The following is a 12900-nucleotide window of genomic DNA, read 5'->3' as shown; positions in this document are numbered from 1 at the left end:
GAATTACATATGCATTGACTGAATTAATAGAATATTTAGTGGTTTCATACATCCAGAGTCACTATTATAAATTATATTCTCATAATTATGTTAAAAAAGAAAAGCAAAAACATCTAACCAAAAATATCATTCTACCTCACGATGACTTCGTTTTTCTTTTGCATAAGCCTGTGTCTTTCAAATAATCCACAAGCAAATAGCTCCATTCTGTAGATGAGAAATTATAAAAGACCATGTAATCAGCTGACAAAGGAACTGAAAACAAGCCCAGAGGAAATGCATGGCTGTTCTTACAAAGTCACAATGTACTGTTCTGTTTGCCTCCCACTCTCAAAGTGTATATTCCTGACATTTCTTGTCTTATAATTGGACTTTATGAATGAGAGCTGTAGGATGCTGTCTGGTGAATGATCTGAAAAGGATATGCTGAAACACAGTGGAGGTGCTGCAAGAATTGAGTGCTGTGTTTTGTGTGGGAACTTAAATAAGAGGCATGAATTAGAAATTCAGAACCTCAGATTTTATTCTATATAAAATAAGGGCTATTTTCTCAGTCCTTAATGGAGACTTTGAGTAAGTTTAGGTGACATATAATGTGGAAACCAAATGTACAGGCTTGGATTTCAGAATAGTCTGGGATCCCATGGCTTCCCAGAGTTCACCCTTTACAAGTGTTCTGGTGAGAAAAGAGGAGTTCAATAACTTTGGTATTCTTTAATTTTGTTTCTTCATCCCAACTGCTGAGCAACTATTAAAACACATACTTATTAACATTTCTATAGCATGTTGTTCTTTCTAACATGCATTCAATTTCATATCTCATGTGGTCTAGCTGATGAATAGCACAGGTTAGTCAAGAATTAGTTCACTGGGGCTCTGGAAATAATCAGTCATATTTAGGAAACTTTTCCTGTGTGCCTACTATGTGCCACATGAGAATCAGCAGCTGGACAGTTTCATTCACATTCAGATGGGCCGCAACAAGGATTCTCTTTTGTTGGCAAAAATACTGGGGAAAGAAAAAAGCATTTCCAAAACAGGGCAAGCAGGAATCAAAAAGTAGGCTTGAAAAAATTCTCCAAGGAAACAGGCCATTATGTTAATAGTTACTATTTGCCTCTGGATGGTTACATTGTGGGGGGTTTTTTTTCCCCTTCATTATGCTTTTTTTATACTTTCTAATTTTTTTCTACAATAGGCATATATATAATGTATAAACAGAAAATAATAAAGTAAAAATCTTAAAAGAAAAAAAGAGTCTCCTAAAGACTATACAAAACAAGGAAGCGATTCAAATGTAAATAAGTCCATCGATTGGTATAGTTGACTGCCAATCATAATGATGGACAGCAGGACTCCAGCTATTTAATTGATTGTTTTCTCTAAATCAAGCATTCAGCCTCAGCCTTTGGTAAGAAGTATACCATTCACCTTATGAAGGTATTAACTCTTCCTGGACTCCAGGACGTTGCTCTACTAGAAGAAGAATTCATGCACTACCCCTCCCTCAAAGCTCTCAAATATCTTCAACTTTTAATCTGTTTTTATCAAAGGTAAGCATGAGACCCTGTGGAGAATAATATTGTATTGTGGATTAATACACAGTTGTTTTGTTTGTTGGTTTGCTTTTTAGGGCCGCACCTGTGGCATATGGAGGTTCCCAGGCTGGGAGTCGAAGCAGAGCTACAGCTGCCAGCCTACAACACAGCCACAACAACCTATACTAAAGCTCATGGCAACACTGTATCCTTATTCCACTGAGTGGGGTCAGAGATTGAATCTGAATCCTAATGGATACTGGTCAGGTTCGTAACACTCTGAGAACTCCTAATACACAGCATTTATGGATTAAATTAAAACAGCCACCATACCAACTACAAAAGTAGAAAATTCACCCATTGCCTTTTCTTTTTACATTTGTGTGAACCTTTCTGCTGTCAGAAATTTGTAGGCCCAGCTAAGTTCTGGTTAATCAGAAAATCAGAAGGAACCCCCACACACACCCAGTGTATGAAAGGGTCATTCATCAAGGGCTGAGCGAGAAAGTCCTCAGTCCACAGTGAGTTATCCTGAGCACATACCCTCCAAGTACAGATGGCTCCTCGGGGCAGGAATTAAAGATGAAGAGAGAAATGGCTCTCCAACAGAATACAGTACATTAATTCACTTAGAAGGCACAAGGGTGTGTCTGCTTTACTGACTTTTCAGAAGGCACAGAATTTGGCCGTATTTCCAGTTATAGTAAATATGTTTACTCCTTAAAATGTGCCTCTAAATGTCCCCCAAATGAAGGCCATGGCTTATCACCAAATTTTAAGAGAGCTGCTTGCTGATTTGAAAACACTTGAGGCCACTTGGGTCTCAGAGACACTGGAGGCCCAGACGTCACTTTTGTCTTCACCCTCCCCCCAGAAGCTCCCAAGAGCAGGCAAGACCTTTCACTCATGAGTTCTGGCAGTTGGCTGAGGCCTCCCTGAGGAGAAAAGAAAAAGGGGAAACTGTGCTGGGTGAGGTTGGCCTCTCCTAAGGCTTATTAATAGAGAACATGTGGGCTGAGGCAAAGGCGGGGGGGCTGGGGTTGCTGAGTAAACAGGATGGGATGAGAAAGAGAATGATGCTTTTATATTCTTGTCTATTATAGATCCAGGGAGGCTCTTTAATGGAGATGAAAGGGAGAGACAGATTTCAAGGAAGTCGCTTCCAAAGCTACCACTGGTGTCTACTTTCCCATCTCCCATGAAAGAGAGCTGTGTGGTCAACTGGCATTGCTAACCAACCTGCTAACCAAATTTCACTTAGGTTTTCCTGATCTGTGGCTCTGTTACACTTCTATCATTTGATAATTCTTTTTTAGACTTTTCATTTATTTATTCACTCCACTAATGTTAATTCAGTGCTACTATTGCCAGGCACAGTTTGGGGCACCGTGAACACAGCAGTGAACAAAACAGCCTTCACAGAAGATCTAGACAGAAAGGCGAGGCGTGAAGAATTAACATTTGCCAGTGCAGACTGTGACACCAACTAGATGCAGGTGCCAGGGGAGCCAGAAGAGGTGCTAATCCAGACTTTGTCTGTGGAGGGGTGATCAGGGAATGCGCCTCTGAAAAGGAGTCCATGACGCCTGAATTGAGCCTGGAGTGAGCTAGCTGGAGAAGGGATGGGAAGGCTTAAGGCTTGACTGGACAAGAATTTTGCAAATGAGGGTAACAGCATCATTGCTTAGAAAAGTCGTGTTCCTATGGAGGATGTCAGAGAAGACAGACAGGACTTTAAGAAAGGATGCTATAGAAACTACATAAAAAGTATGCTGGTGTTTCAGAGAACATCCAGGTGAGATTAGACACTTAGAGGAGGAAGGAGAAACAGTGCTGTTTGCATTTGAAACTTTCTTTCACATGCTGACCTATTTTTGACTCAAGCCCATAAATGTCTATTTATAGAAAGGGAATTAAAGACTAGGAGGCAGTCAGGTAGGTAAGGGAGTTTTTCCATTCCTTATTGAAAAATGATGATATTTCTGCAAATATACTAAGTGTTTAAAATATCTTCTTAAGTATGTTTGCCCCTGTGGTCTTGGAAATAACATTGCTAAGATAAACTATCATGCTTTAAATTTGGGGTGAATTTGGGAGTTCCCATTGTAGCTCAGTGGCAACAGGCCCAACTAGTACCCTTGAGGACAAGGGTTCAATCCCTGACCCCAATCAGTGGGTTAAGGATCTGGCATTGCCACCAGCTATGGTGAGCTGCGTCATGGGTCATGGATGTGGCTTGGATCTGGCATAGGCCAGCAGCTGCAGTTCTGATTTGAATGCTGGCCTGGGAACTTCCACATACCCTAAAAAGAAAAAAAAAATTTATGTGTGTGAATTTAAAAACTTGAATCTGGAGTTCCTGTCGTGGCGCAGTGGTTAACGAATCCAACTAGGAACCATGAGGTTGCAGGTTCGATCCCTGCCCTTGCTCAGTGGGTTAACGATCCGGCGTTGCCGTGAGCTGTGGTGTAGGTTGCAGATGCGGCTCGGATACTGCGTTGCTGTGCCTCTGGCATAGGCTGGTGGCTACAACTCTGATTAGACCCCTAGCCTGGGAACCTCCATATGCCGTGGGAGTGGCCCAAGAAATGCCAAAAAAAAGACAAAAAAAAACTTGAATCTGAATATCAGATTTGTTTAAATCTGAATATCAGGAAGGTTTATCATTGAAATTTAATTTTAATATTGTGCATATATATCATATATGCTGAATATTTGGAAAATGGCTATATAAACTTGAATCTTCCCAAAATTTTAAAAAAATACATAGGAAAGAATCCTGCTGTATAGCACAGGGAACTATATCTAGTCACTTGTGATTGAACATAATGGAGGTTAATGAGAGAACAAGAATATCTCTATATACATATATATGTATATGACTAGAACACTTTGCTGTACAGCAGAAATTGATGGAACATTGTAAATCAACTGTAATAAAAATTTTAAAACAGAAAAGAAAAAACACATAGGACTGTATCTGTGATAAAATTTTAACCATGAAAAATAGAGTTAGTATTGGAGAACTGAACTGTTACAAATTTTTTTCCACTTATCAATTTTATTTCAGACAATATAAAAGAATGAGAACTTTGTCAGTACTAAAAATCCACTTTATTTCATGCCATTATTTCTTTTCAATCTACTAGCTAAAAACATGTCCATATCAAGCTTTTGTTTCTTGATCCTTATTATAGTCTCCATAAAAATCATTAGAAATATACTGTCTCAAAGAGAGAAGCTGATTCCTCTCCTGTCCAAATTGTTAGTTTTCTGATTGACTTTGAAAACCAAAACTTTACTCTCTTTGAGGGAAAATAATCTATTTTTCTAGAGAATTTCAATCTGTCAGTCACTCTGATAGACGCATAGCCCCTACTGTATTATTTTTTGCTTCAGCTAACATATGTTAAAACAAAATCATTTTTAAAGCTGAAGACAATTCAACATTCTGATTAGTGCCAAAAGTTCTGCAGCGACTGCCAAGTTTCCCCAGTGTAAGCCCATTATCCTCACTCATTTTCTTCAAGGATCAAACAAGTGTGTGTGATCTGCCCTTGAAATCAGTTGTTTAGAGCTGCTAAATTTGTGACTCATATATTTTTCATTTTAAATCTCACAGAAAGATACCTTACCTCCAAGATATGAAATGATTAAGAGGGGGGAAAAAAAGTTCAGAAGTCTTCATTTTTCATCATTCTCAGTCAATGATCCACTTGTATGTTGGCCAAAAAAGTATTGCTACAGTGAATTGCTGCATGTAAGCAGAGGCTGCAACTTTCACTGATATTTCCTCTTAGGGACTAGAGAAGTCAGTGCTTTGGTCAAAATATAGATTGTGTTTAGATAATTGGGAGCATTTTTCAAGAATTCTTTTTCACAGAAATGCTGTTATGCGGAGTTCTCATCGTGGCTCAGTGGTTAACGAATCTGACTAGGAACCATGAGGTTGCGGGTTCAATCCCTGTCCTTGCTCAGCGGGTTAAGGATCCGGCGTTGCTGTGAGCTGTGGTGTAGGTCGCAGATGCGGCTTGGATCCCATGTTGCTGTGGCTCTGGCGTAGGCTGGCAGCTACAGCTCCGATTTGACCCCTAGCCTGGGAACCTCCATATGCTGCGGGAGCGGCCCTAGAAAAGGCAAAAAGACAAAAAAAAAAAAAAAAAGGAAAAAGAAAGAAATACTGCTATGAAAAATTGTTTTAGTTTATGCTGAAACAATTTATTGTATACACCGAGTCTTTTATATAAGTTAGTCATCCAAAAGAACTGGGATATCTGGAAACGTGGCCATGTTCATTAAGTTTCTTCCTGAAGAAAGAGACCTGATTAAAATGTTTAAAAAAGTCCGTGGAATAAAATGAGTGACCAAGCTTCCTTTCCTTTTCCTTCCTCCCTTCCTTTCTTCCTTCCACCTTCCTCTGTCTTTTCCTTTTCCTTTTTTTTTAATTCAAATATCTTTAGCCTGAAGGCTGTTTGTTACACAGTTTTAGACTCATCAGCATTAAACCACACTCTGTCAGCTAGAATAGTTAGCATACCAATTATTTAAATTGTCAGAACCCTCAGGTAAAAAAGCTTCAGGTGCCAAAAAGCAGCAAGTCTATTCAGCATGTGGAAAAGTTGTTTCTCCCCAGGATTGAGAGCTGGGCTTTCTTCTGAATCAGAGGGACAAACACACTTAGAATTCAAGCTGGAGCTTCTTCCCTGCCATCTGGAAATGGACATTGTGAAAGACAACACTGTCACTGACCTGCCACTCCTTGGAGGTGAGCCAGGGCTTCAGGGAGACTGAGAGGAAAAGGCAGACACTAGACCTCTGGTTCTCAAAATTAGCTGCTCAACAGAGTCACCTGGCAAGTTTTTAAAAGCTATTCGGATGCCTGGGTTTGATATAATTAGCCTCAGTTTTTCTTTTTTTTTTTTTTTTTATTTTTGGCCGTGCCTTCAGCATGTGGAAGTTCCTGGACCAGGGATAGCACCACAGTAGTAACAATGGAGGTACTTAATTAACCCACTGCACCACCAAGGAACGCTTTATCGCCCCCCCCCCCCCAGCATCAGTATTTTTAAAAGCAATAAAGCTTAAGGATTACTGTTTCAGAGTATGCAATTTTCACATTTAGCCCTCAGATAAATTAAGGTAAAAAAGCTTCCCCTCATCTGAGCTCGAAATGACTCCAAAAAAAAACACCAAAAAATACAAGAGGAAACAGTTTTTACTACAGTGTTCCTCATAATTAGCCTATTGTCATTTAACATAATCAACTGGCCACCTATAAATCCATTAAGATGATTAATCAGTTTACTTGGCCCCTTTTCAGAGGCTCTGTCAGAAAATTTACATCTAAGCCACTGTGAACAGCTATCAGTACAAACACCTTGATTCTTTGTTTCTCGGGCCCTCTTGCTAGAAAGTCTTGCCAGGTACAATACTGGTAAACTGTCCTTTTCAGAGGAACATCCCTTACCCAGGTCCAGAGATTGTGGTCTGGCAGGAATGGGGGCCCAGGGTGTCTAGGTCTTCCCATTTTTCAAGAGAAGCCAGGAATCTTTGTATTTATGTGAAATCTTCCAGTTTCTAAATGTTGGCAAGTAATTCAATTGTGATAATCGAAACACACCTGCCAACCAAAATCGAGCTGCCAGATTGCAATCTCTGGCCTGGAAGGCTCTTCATCTTATCATCTCACCTTCATGAGGCTAACTCTTACTCAGCTTTCAATACTCACTTCTGGAGACAGTTCTTTGGGGAAAAGTTTCTTGGCGCCTCCTCCTCAGCCTGTCCTTTACCCCTAGTCTTGTGCTCCAACTCTGGGTGCTGACACACACCTCCAAAGCTTATCTTCCTACAGTGGGATCATTTGTCTCTCCCCTAGTAGCTGCCCACCTCCTAAGGGCAGAGATCGTGCCTTAGTCCTTATTTTAGGAGTGTATGTTAATCCCAAATTGGATTCTGACTCGGCAAGCAAATGTTTATTAAATGCTTACTATGTGTATATATAAAATTTTAACATTCAAATTACAGTTCCTCTGACATATAAATGAGGAAAATACACACTAGGAAAAAATATTTCCCTCTCTGAATAGATCAGAACATCTCTACTCAGCACCTTTATCCTTAGAGTGTTGCTTAGTGGTTAAGAGAGTGGCCTTGAAAGCCAGTGTGGGTCCAAATTTGAGCTCTGCCACCTAAGGTGACCTTGAGCAAGTTACTTGACCTTCTTATTCTAAGTTTTCTTATTTTCTTATAATAGGACCTGCCTTAAAGGGTTGTTATAGGGATTATTTATGCCAACAACTACATACTCTGCTGGGCCATTACTACTACCAATGATTGAGCACAGTGCCCTTTAGGAACACTGCAGAGTTAAGCATCATTATCCTCATCTTATAGACGAGGAGCCAGTGAGGCTGTGATATCAACTGCCCATGGCCACTTTGCTAGTACACCTTAGAACTGGGACGTGAATACACATCTTCCACCAAGCCCATTGCTGTTCCAATTATAGTAGAGAAAATTCAACCCAGTCTTCCCAGATGTTTTTCAGATCACCAACACTTAAAACACTTTCCCACACATTAAGCCAGCTCTGGTCACCTTAACAAGTATCCAAAAGCAAGTAAACTCTTATTATCATTGTACTAATAACAGTAAAAGTGGAGTTCCCGTCATGGCTCAGTGGTTAACAAACTCAACCAGTATCCAAGAGGATGCAGATTTGATCCCCGGCCTCTCTTGGTGGGTTAAGGATCTGGCGTTATTGTGAACTGTGGTATAGGCCAGCGGCTACAGTTCCAATTGGACCTCTAGGAACCTGCATATGCCGTGGGGGCAGCCCTAAAAGACAAAAACACAAATAATAATAATGAAAGCTAATACTGTTGAGCTCTATATTTTCTATGTTGTGTTAAGCACATGCCTTTCATTGACTTTAATCTCTGTGAAGCACAGATTATAATTTTCAGATGAGAAAACTGAAACCCAGAAAATTAAGTCACTTGTCCAAGGACACAAAGTAGTGTTTAAGCCTAGACTTCAAAGCCATTAAGGGTTTTTAACCTCTCTGCCTTGAATTGGGATTTCCCAGACCAATACAATTTCATTTAAAAAATAATAATAAAATTATGAACCAATTTACCAACTCTTTATTTCACTGCCATTAACTCAAAATAAAGAACATGCTGGAGTTCCCGTCATGGCGCAGTGGTTAACGAATCCGACTAGGAACCATGAGGTTGCGGGTTCGGTCCCTGCCCTTGCTCAGTGGGTTAACGATCCGGCGTTGCCGTGAGCTGTGATGTAGGTTGCAGACGCGGCTCGGATCCCGCGTTGCTGTGGCTCTGGCGTAGGCCGGTGGCTACAGCTCCGATTCGACCCCTAGCCTGGGAACCTCCATATGCTGCGGGAGCGGCCCAAGAAATAGCAACAACAACAACAACAACAACAACAAAAAGACAAAAAAAAAAAAAAAAGAACATGCTAACACAAAAACCATGGAGAGTTCATAATCTCAGAATAAAATAATTAAATACATTTAACTTTATGAAGAGCGCCAGGAGTTCCCGTGTGGCACAGTGGAAATGAATCCTACTAGTATCCATGAGGATGGGGGTTCCATCCTTGGCCTTGCTCAGTGGGTTAAGGATCCAGCGTTGTTGTGAGCTGTGGTGTAGGTTGCAGATGCAGCTCAGATCCCTCATTGCTGTGGCTGTGGTGTAGGCCAGCAGCTGCAGCTCTGATTCGACACTTAGCCTGGGAACTTCCCTATGCCAAGGGTGTGGCCCTAAAAAAGCAAAAAAATTAAAACATAAAAATTAAAAATTAAATTCAATTAAATTTTAAAAGTTCCAAACATTGTTTTGTTTTAACTTTTCTATGTGAACTGGTGGAAGCTTTGTCTCCCGCCTTACCTCCGTCTATGGTTTTCCCTTGTCCTTCCCCACCTGCTCACTTGCAGCCTTTTCACTTCAGTATGTCTTCTCTTTGGCTATCCTCCTACAAAATCCTTTCTTCAGAGCCAGGATAATTGCCCCACAATTAGGTGTGGAATCATCTGAAGTGAGTGGAGGAAACCCACATACAAGGGTGAGAAGGGGGTTGGTCCAGTGGAGGCAATGGGGAAAAAGCCTAGCATCCAGGATGTAGATGGTTCTCCATGCCTAGCCGGTGGTCACAGGGGAAGGCTGTGGTGCACTGTGGTATGTGATGCACAGCCCAGGAAAAGGAAGCATGTAAAAGGCAGGACAGGGGACAACTTCACTTTCTTAAATCCCAGACAGAGGGAGGGATGGTCCTATGGCAAGAAGAAGGCCCAGTAACAAAGCAAAGAATGTTAGCATTGTACTGCCAACTGCCCCACAGTAGCACCTCAAAAGTGAGTTCGTTCTGCAGACTTCCCCCAAATGGGTAGCTGTGCTCATGTGACTAACATCCAGAAGAATTTTTAACCTGCAAGGTTTATTTTAATGATTTCTTCTACTGACATATTAGCAAGATAAGGTTTTGTTCTTTTTGGGGTGTGCAAGGTTGGGAGGGAAGTCCTAAATGAAGAAAGAGAATTCGCCAAATCAAAAAAGAAGTCAAAACCCACCCCCCCAGCCCTTGTATTAGGAAGCAGGCATTTCTTTTATGCCCAATCTGTTCTGACCCTGTTTGACTTTTGTTCAATGCAAGTGGCATGTGACCTGCTGAAGTTAATTCTGCAGAACAATGGAGTTGAGTTAGCAAGGCGTCATCCTATTACTTTTGATAACAAATTAATTCTTTTTTTCCTCTCATAGTTCCTGACACTTTCGACTATTGCTTTTACTAGTGAAGAGGGTTGAATTAAAGATGCAACCAGGTGCATTTCCTAAAACTCTGGTGGAGTTAAGGACATTTTACTTCTTTTCACTGAATGTTTCCATTTCCCTACTAACTTAAGAGGATAAAATGTGTACTTGGGGCATGGACAGAATTTGACCTCTCAATTCAGGGTCTGGCTTACTAATTCAGTCATGTTTGCTATTAGATTCCAGGAGGCATTTACCAACAGAAAGATGATAACCTTCTTTAAAAGCCATTCCTGAAACGTCTTCTACCATATATTAGTGAGTAGAAAACAACAGGAAGTAATATTCATTGTATCACCACAATTTTGCTTAGAAAAATAAAACAAGCAAATTCATGTAAATGCATACACAGGTAAAAAGACTAGAAGGAAATACACCAAAAATTAGCAATGATTATCTTTGGGTGTTGAGATTTGGAAGAGTTTTATTTTCTTCTTTTTTGCTTGGGTCTACCTTATAATTTTTCTGCTTTTAATAAATATTTGCCTTTTTAAGGAAAAATACTCATTATTTTTTCTTTCTTTTAAATTTTATGGGCATATAGTTGACTTACAACATTGTATTTTCTTCTTTGCCATTTCTAGGGCCGCTCCTGTGGCATATGGAGGTTCCCAAGCTAGGGGTCTAATCAGAGCTGTAGCCGCTGGCCTACACCAGAGCCACAGCAACACGGGATCCAAGCCGCATCTGCGACCTACACCACAGCTCACAGCAACGCCGGATCCTTAAACCACTGATCGAGGCCAGGGATCGAACCTGCAGGCTCATTGTTCCTAGTTGGATTCATTAACCACTGAGCCACGACAGGAACTCCATTCTTTTTTGTGTCTGAGTAATATTCCATTGTATATATGTACACTTTTTTTTTTTTTTTTTTTTTTTTTTAGTGCCACACCTGAAGCATATGTAGGTTCCCAAGATAGGGATCAAATCAGAGCTATAGCTGCCAGCCTGCACCACAGCCACAGCAACTCAGGATCTGAGCCACATCTACGACCTACACCACAGCTCATGGCAATGCCAGATCCCCGACCCATTGATGGAGGCCACGGATCAAACCCGCATCCTCATAGATACTAGTCGGATTTGTTTTGGCTATGCCACAACTGGAACTCCAACACATCTGTATTCATTCCTCTGTTGATGGATATTTAGAAAAATGTGGAATACTTCACACATTTGCATGTCATTCTTGCTCAGAGGGTGTGCTAATCTTCTCTATATTATTCCAATTTTAGTATATGTGCTGCTGAAACAAGCACTCAGTGTTATTTTATTTTATTTTTTAAATTTTTTTAGGGCTGCACCCGTTGGATATGGAAGTTCCCAGGCTAGGGGTCAAATCGGAGCTGTAGCTGCTGGCCTACATCACAGCCACAGCAACTCGGAATCTGAGCCACATCTGCAAACTACACCACAGCTCAAGGCAAAGCCGGATCCTTAACCCACTGAGTGAGGCCAGGGATCAAACCCACATCCTATGGATATTAGGTTTGTTACCACTGAGTCACAACGGGAACTCCTCAGTGTTATTTTTTTAAAATACATTTAAGACTGCTTTGTTTCTCCTAGGGGACATCTCCTAGGGATATTCCTCCCTCCACTCTGCATAGCTGGGTGTCAACTCCTCCCCATCCCTTCAAAAGGCTGGAGACTTATTCTCTGTAAAACGGAGGGTCTTTGGGCTGGAGAGACCAGGTGCAGCTGAGGACAGAAATACTGTAGTGGATCAAAGGGTGAAGATACCGAGGCACCCCACATGCACATCATACCAGCTCATGTTCTTTCTACACTGAACTCCTGCCACGCCTTCACCCACTAACCAAAAAATGGAAGCATCTTCTCTGACAATCTAAAAGGAAAAAAATCTAAAGATACTGACCTTAGAGTCTCCCCAAGTAGAAGGTTTAGCCACTTGGCCTCTCAGTGAAACTCAGTCTACAAGCCCCCAATCACTTAGATACAAGCAGACAGGCAAGATTGACAAAAAGACCTCTAAGGTTAAAAGAGTGTAAAACAAGTGGGTGGAAAATAAGAATTTAAATCAAAGATTATACAATGAGAAGGAGTTCCTGTCATGGTGCAGCAGAAACGAATTGGACTAGGAACCATGAGGTTGCAGGTTCGATCCCTGGCTTCGTTCAGTGGGTTAAGGATCCAGCATTGGGGTGAGCTGTGGTGTAGGTGACAGACGCGGCTCGGATCCTGTGTTGCTGTGGCTGTGGTGTAGGCCAGCAGGCCAGTGACCCAACTTCTCCCTGCTTTTCTGTGAGTCCTTCCACAACTGGCTGGGGAACTCCTCAGGCTTTGCCTGGTACTAGTGTGTCTCTTATGTAATCTTTTTTTATTAACCAGGTACAATGAAAGTAACACAGTTCGGCACCAATTCAATCATAAACATAAACTCAGGCTCACAGATAGAGAGAAACTCTAAATTTAAAATCATCGTGGGGCATTCCCTTCGTGTCTCAGAGGTTAACGAACCTGACTAGCATTCATGAGAACGAGGGTTTGATCCCTAGCCTTACTCA

At 41.1% G+C, this 12900-nt stretch overlaps 1 non-coding gene across 1 annotated transcript; it reads right to left on the bottom strand.

The window, feature by feature from the left end:
• Positions 1 to 11524: 11524 nt before the first annotated feature.
• Positions 11525 to 11631, bottom strand: LOC146397624 (U6 spliceosomal RNA). The gene has a single exon (XR_014825433.1). It is a non-coding gene; the product is annotated as a U6 spliceosomal RNA (small nuclear RNA).
• Between the last annotated feature and the right edge of the window lie 1269 nt (positions 11632 to 12900).

The sequence above is a fragment of the Sus scrofa genome, chromosome 13 (genome assembly GCF_054392235.1).
Source record: "Sus scrofa isolate SSC_HxYL_T2T_F1_AM1 chromosome 13, Sscrofa_HxYL_maternal_Yorkshire_Landrace_v2.0, whole genome shotgun sequence".
In the NCBI taxonomy this organism is placed as follows: Eukaryota; Metazoa; Chordata; class Mammalia; order Artiodactyla; family Suidae; genus Sus; species Sus scrofa.
This window is presented reverse-complemented; position numbering and strand designations above follow the sequence as displayed.